Below are 7,050 nucleotides of genomic sequence, written 5' to 3'. Positions count from 1 at the left end.
GGTTGATGGTAGCGGCTCCGCCTGGGAACGTCGCTGAAATACTCGTCCATAGAAGAGCTTGGAGAGGGAGACGAAAGGTTTTGGGCGTTTGAGTGTTTTGGTGAAGTGGGAAGGGTTTTAGGGGTAAAGGGTTTTAAAATTAAAAGGATAGGTTTAGGTTTAAGTGAAGTAAAGGTAAAAACCTTTTACCCTTCACTTACAAATTAACCTTTCTCAGGCCCATTATCCCTATGTTCTTTAGTTTCCTTAGCCCAACTCCATAAAAGCCAATACCTGTACCTGCAATTAACAAAATGAAACCCAGAAATTATCCAAGGAGAGGGATGAAGTTAGTTAAATTAGTTGAAGAATAAAAACAGTAAGAGAAACTGATATGAAAAGAGTGACTAGTCTTGGGCAAGACTAGCATTAGGGTTGCCTCCCTGTAGCGCTGCTATTTTATGTCTGGAGCTAGACGTAACTGAACTTCAGTATTCAGTCTTTGGGAACTTCAAGGCAAACTTCTTCAGTCCCCTGAGCTTGGAATCCCTCGTAGAATGGCTTAAGGCGATGCCTATTTACTTTGAAACACTTATCATTTTTCAAGCTTTCAATTTCCACCGCACCATGTAAGAACACACGTTTTACCACGAAAGGACCAATCCATTTAGTGCGTAATTTTCCAGCAAATATCTTGAGTCGAGAATGGTACAAAAGGACTTTTTGCCTGACTTGGAATTGCTTCCGTGTGAGTAGGCTGTCGTGGTAGTTTTTGGACTTCTGTTTATAGATTCTTGAACTCTCATAGGCTTCGGTTCTAAGCTCCTCCAACTCCTGTAGCTGTAATTTTCTCTCTTCACCTACTTTATCATAGGCCATGTTGCATTTTTTGACTGCCCAAAATGCCCTATGGTCCAATTCCACGGGGAGATGACATGGTTTCCCGTAAACCATTCGGTAGGGAGACATGCCGATTGGGGTTTTGTACGCTGTCTTGTATGCCCATAGGGCATCCTCGAGTCTGACGCTCCAATCTTTTCTTGTGAAATTCACTGTCTTCTCTAGGATAGACTTAATTTCACGGTTCGAAACTTCAGCCTGACCATTGGTCTGCGGGTGATAAGCTGTGGACATACGATGATTGACTCCATACTTTTTAAGCAGGGATACCATTATCCGATTGCAGAAGTGAGTCCCTCTGTCACTGATTAACACTCTGGGCATGCCAAACCTGCTAAATATGTTTCCCTGCAAAAACTTAACAACTGTTTAAGCATCATCAGTCTTGGTGGCAATGGCTTCCACCCATTTCGAAACATAATCAACTGCCAATAAGATGTAAAGATAGCCAAAAGAATTTGGAAATGGGCACATAAAATCAATGCCCCATACGTCGAAGATTTTGCAAGTTAAAATTGACGTAAGTGGCATTTGACTCCGCTGGCTTAAATTTCCAGTTCTCTGACAATTAGCACAAGATTTGCAAAATAAGTATGAATCACGAAAAATGTTGGGCCAAAACAAACCACAGTCGAGTACTTTTCGTGCTGTCCGCTTTGGACCAAAATGACCACCGCACGAGCTTGAATGGCTGAACTGGAGTATGGACTCGACTTCGGTCTCTGGAATGCATCGCCGAATCATCTGATCAGAACAGTGTTTCCACAAATAGGGCTCGTCCCAGATGTAGTATTTGGCTTCCTTCCTTAATTTGTCTTTTTCGTTCCGGGTAAACTCTTCCGGCATTACCCCTGCAACCATGTAATTTACCAAGTCAGCATACCAAGGTTCAATTGTATTGATGCTAAACAAGTGTTCATCGGGAAATTCATCTTTGAGTTCTCCATTGTCATTGTCCGGCGAGAGAAGTCGGCTAAGATGATCTGCCACCAAGTTTTCAGACCCTTTTTTGTCGCGTATTTCAAGGTCGAACTCCTGTAGCAGAAGTATCCACCGAATTAGGTGAGGTTTCACGTCTTTCTTCTTCATTAGATACCGCAATGCTGCATGGTCAGAAAACACAATAACTTTAGTGCCGAGTAAATAGGAATGGAATTTCTCTAAAGCAAAGACAATGGCTAAAAGTTTTCTTTCAGTGGTCGAATAGTTGCTTTGTGCACTGTCAAGTGTTCTCGATGCATAATAGATAACGTGAGGTAGCTTATCCATCCGTTGTCCGAGAACAGCGCCGATTGCGTAGTTGCTAGCATCGTACATAATCTCGAAGGGGTAACTCCAATTTGGTGGTTGGATGATAGGCGCTGTCACTAGCTTTTCCTTCAGTTCATCAAATGCATCCTTACAAGTCTGATCGAACTCAAATGCGACCTCTTTTTGCAGCAATTTGCACATGGGTTGTGTTATCTTGGAGAAGTCTTTAATGAAACGCCGGTAAAAACCTGCATGGCCAAGAAAAGAACGGACTTCCCGGACACTTCCAGGGTAAGGTAAAGACTGAATTACATCAATTTTTGCTCTATCTACCTCAATACCCCTAGCTGAAACCACATGTCCTAGAATTATACTTTGATTGACCATAAAATGACACTTCTAATAATTCAGGACTAGATTAATCTTTAAGCATCGTTTCAGTATTTTACCAAGGTTAATTAAGCATTCATCAAAAGAATCACCGTAAACAGTGAAATCATCCATAAATACTTCGATAATTTGCTCGACATAATCAGAAAAGATACTTACCATACATCGTTGGAATGTTGCCGGTGCGTTGCATAATCCGAACGGCATTTGTCGGTAGGCAAATGTATCGAAGGGACATGTGAACGTCGTTTTTTCCTGATCTTCGGGTGCCACCGGAACTTGGTAGAAACCCGAATAACCATCCATATTGCAATAGAATTTCTTCCCGGCCAACCTCTCCAACATTTGATCAATAAAGGGGAGCGGGAAGTGATCTTTTCTCGTAGAGGCATTTAGCTTCCTGTAGTCGATACAGACGTGCCATCCGTTTTGAACACGAGTTGGGACCATCTCTCCCTTCTCATTTTGAACTACTGTAATCCCTGTTTTCTTTGGCACCACATGGACCGAGCTTACCTATTTGCTGTCCGAAATTGCAAATATTACGTTTGCATCTAACATCTTTTTGACTTCTTTCTTCACTACTTCCATCATGGGTGGGTTCAGTCACCGCCGAGCATCACGTTTTGGTGTTGCTCCTTCTTCAAGATGAATCTTATGCATGCACGTCGACGGGCTCAGACCTTCCATATCAGCTATTGTCCACCCTATAGCCTTTTTATGTTGTCGTAACACTTCAATCAACTGTCCCTCTTCGTCTGGACTTAGTTCGTTCGAAATTATTACCGGCAACGTCTCTTCAGCCCCCAAATAGGCATATTTCAGGTGTTTGGGTAGTTCTTTTAACTCCAATTGAGGTGCCTGCACAATAGATGGTAAAGGGCGCTGATTGGCTTTAATTTTTTGAACATGAAGAACATTTCCTACCTGCTGGTTAGATTTTTCTAAGGCTTCGACAATTTCCTTTATGCTTTCCTCCATGTATTCGTTGTTCGCGGTCAGGCTTTCGCTTAGCGCTACCTGCAACTCATCTTTTCCACTCATATTAAACACATTTTGGGTCACAGGTTCAATTATGTCAATTCCACACACAGACGATACATCAATTGGGTATTTCATGGCATTATACACATTGAATTGGACAACCTTACCGTCAAATTCCATGGTCAGTACGCCCTTATGGACGTCGATTTTTGTTCTTGTCGTGGTTAGAAAAGGTCTTCCAAGCAATATCTCAGAAGATTCCAAAGTATTGTCGTCATTTTGCATATCTAACACATAAAAATCGGCTGGAAAAACTAAATCATTGACCTATACTAAAACATCTTCCAAAACACCATTTGGATAGACCAAAGCCCTATTTGCAAGTTGTATCACTACACCCGTTTCTGTCAGTGGACCAGCATTTAAAGCAGAGTAAATAGACATAGGCATGACATTAATTGATGCGCCTAAATCGCACATTGCTCTTGATACTGGTATTACCGATTAGACACGAAATAGCAAACATACCCTTATCTTTGCATTTTTGGGGAATTTTTCTTTGTAAAACGACAGAGACATTTTCTCCTACAACCACTTTCTCATGACCGGTAAGCTTAGTCTTATTCACACATAATTCTTTCAGAAATTTTGCATACTGAGGTATTTGTTTAATTGCATCAAGTAAAGGGATGTTTACCTCCACCTTTCCAAAGGTTTCGAAGATGTCCCTTTCTTCCTTTTCTCTCTTCGATTTGGCTAGACGGCTAGGAAATGGTGGTCTGATCACCAAAGGTGGATCCTGGTCCGTAATCCCTTTTTTTCGAGAGTTGTCATTCGTGGAACTATCAGTCTCTTTTCCAGTCACTTCGTGTTCTTTCGTAACGGGTTGCTGCTGGGCACAGGGTGGTTTAGCCTTGGGCAAGACCAAGTCCTTCCCACTGCGCAGTGTGACTGCACTTGCGTTTTGTCTGGGGTTCGTTTCAGTTTGTGAAGGAAGCTTCCCCTGTGACTGGATTGCACTCAACGAGGTTGCAATTTGGCCCATCTGTTTCTCTAAGTTCTGTAAGTTTGCTTGAAGACTGGCGTTAACCTTGCTTTGTTCTTCCTGAAATTTAACCAAGTTAGCAATGACAGATTGATCATTAGAACTAGATGCCATACCTGGATTAGGGTCAGACTGAGGGGGTCTGTATTGTTGAGGCCGATGGTACTGTTGTGGGGGATTTGGCTGGAGGACATTGTTTTGTTGTTTATAACTCAGGTTCGGGTGATCACGCAATCCGGGATTGTACGTGTTTGAGTATGGATCATACCTCCGCTGAGATTGTCCTTGATACCTGAGAGCAGCATTAGTCTGTTCCGGAGAGTCCTCTTAGTACGTAGGGCACTCGTCTGTAGTATGTCCGGCCATTGAGCAGATCCTACATGCCTTTACCTGTACGGTTGTTCCTAAAACCAAATTTTGAACAAGAGGTCAGAGAATTAAGTTTTTCTTCAATGGCTGAAGTACTTACCTCATATGCTTTCCTCGAGCTTTCTTGTTGTTTTCCAAATTGTTGTGATGTCGCTGCCATGCTCCGGATCAGTTCTTTTGCTGCCGCTGGAGTTTTATCTATGAGGTTTCCCCCACTAGCAACATCTACCATTCTTCTTTCCATGCTCAGCATTCCCTCATAAAAATATTGAATGAGACAAAGTTCAGTTATACCGTGTTGTGGGCAGCTTCCGCAAAGCCTTTTAAATCTCTCCCAATAATCATGGAGTGTCTCTATATCCTTTTGTTTGATGCCACTGATTTCTCTACGGATCATCGCTGCTCGTGAAGCTGGGAAATATTTTTCCAGAAACGCTTGGGTCATTTCCACCCATGTCATGATGGATCCGGAAGGTAGATTGAGGAACCAATCTTTGGCAGCATCCTGCAAAGAAAAAGGAAAAGCTCTTAATTTAACTTGTTCCTCAGTAATCCCTTGTGGGCTCATACCTGAACAAACAGCGTGGACTTCTTTTAGATGATTGTGTGGATTTTCACTTTCCATCCCGTGGAACTTGGGTAGATAGTGAATCAGTCCTGATTTAAGTTCAAATGCTGCGTCCAGATTTGGATATGTTACACAAAGAGGCTGCTGGTCTGCCTGAGGGGCATGTAGTTGTCTGAGGGTCGCCATTGTTTCAGTTTCAATTCCGGGTATCTCACGTCCTTCGCCTGAAAATTCCTCTTCTTCCTCGCTGGAACTATAAATTCCAATGGCTCGTGATTTTTGTAGCCTTACTTCTTTACGGATCTTTCTCGCCAATAACTCTATTTCTGATTCGAAAAAGAGTTGTTTAGAAGATTCAGACCTGGTCATATATGAAATAAAATCAAGTTAGATTAATCCCCGGCAATGGCGCCAAAATTTGATGAGTGTCGAATCCACCAAATAAATAATTATTACGAACCGACTACTGATTTGTAGAAATGGTAAGCAAAGATCGTACCCTAAGCATTAATACCGATTATTTTCGTATTATGACTAAATCTAGTGAATGTAAGTTGACGGGGGGGGAGAAATGATTGTTTGGTAGTTATCTTGGAATGAATTTTTGTAAAATTGAATTGAAATTAAATCTTGTACCAATATGAGAAAACTCCGATCAAGGGATATCCGCAGGCATAACAATTATTTCCTATTGATCCCTGAAAGTGAGAAAACATCATAATTAACGTGATCTAGATTGGTTATAGTCATTCCTTACTCATTCCCGACCTAATCCTTCCTTAGTTGTAAAGCTAATCCTAGAGCGCCTAAAGATAAGCTCCTATTCGGCAGACAGTTCTAGCTTAGCGCTTAGAATTTAATCTGTCGAAAGCATTAGGGGTTAGAAGGACCCAATCTAAGTTAACCGAATTCTTAGTGATTCCGATTTAAACCAAGTTACATATTCATACTCTTGATCATAGTTAGGATTTCAGATGATTACGAACCCTATAACCTAACGTTGTTTCAATGAATGAAAAGGGTGAAGCCCGACCGAACTGCAGCCTAAACTCCCATTGAAGGTCTGATTTTATAGATTGATAAAAGTGTAAACAGATCAAACTAAATTAGATGACTGAAATTAAGAACAACGATCTCACAATTGGAAATAACGGTAGCCTTTGATTAATCCCTTAATCGAATGAGGAAATTAGCTACGCATAGTCATGAATCGACTATGATAGCTTACAAAGGTAAAAATGATGAACGTAAAGAGAAATGAGAAATTGTGCTAAAAACTTCTAAAACCCTCACAAGGAAAGTAAATTGTCAAATCAAAAGTATCTCCCCAAAGCAATGGTGGGTTTCTTTTATAATGTTAATTCAAAAATCCTCAATCTTCTGAATTTCTTCCTTGATTTCAGGGATTTCCTTCGTTCAAAACATGTTGTTGAGACTGTAGAGATAAGTTAGTTTATGACTCTGCTGACTTGGCGATTTGAATAAGTCGACCCTCTTAGTCTTGGGCAAGACTGAACCAGTTGCGTCCGCAAAGCTGAACTTCGAGTGTAAAAGGTCTAAAACA

Source organism: Euphorbia lathyris, chromosome 3, assembly GCF_963576675.1.
Source record: "Euphorbia lathyris chromosome 3, ddEupLath1.1, whole genome shotgun sequence".
In the NCBI taxonomy this organism is placed as follows: Eukaryota; Viridiplantae; Streptophyta; class Magnoliopsida; order Malpighiales; family Euphorbiaceae; genus Euphorbia; species Euphorbia lathyris.
This window is presented reverse-complemented; position numbering follows the sequence as displayed.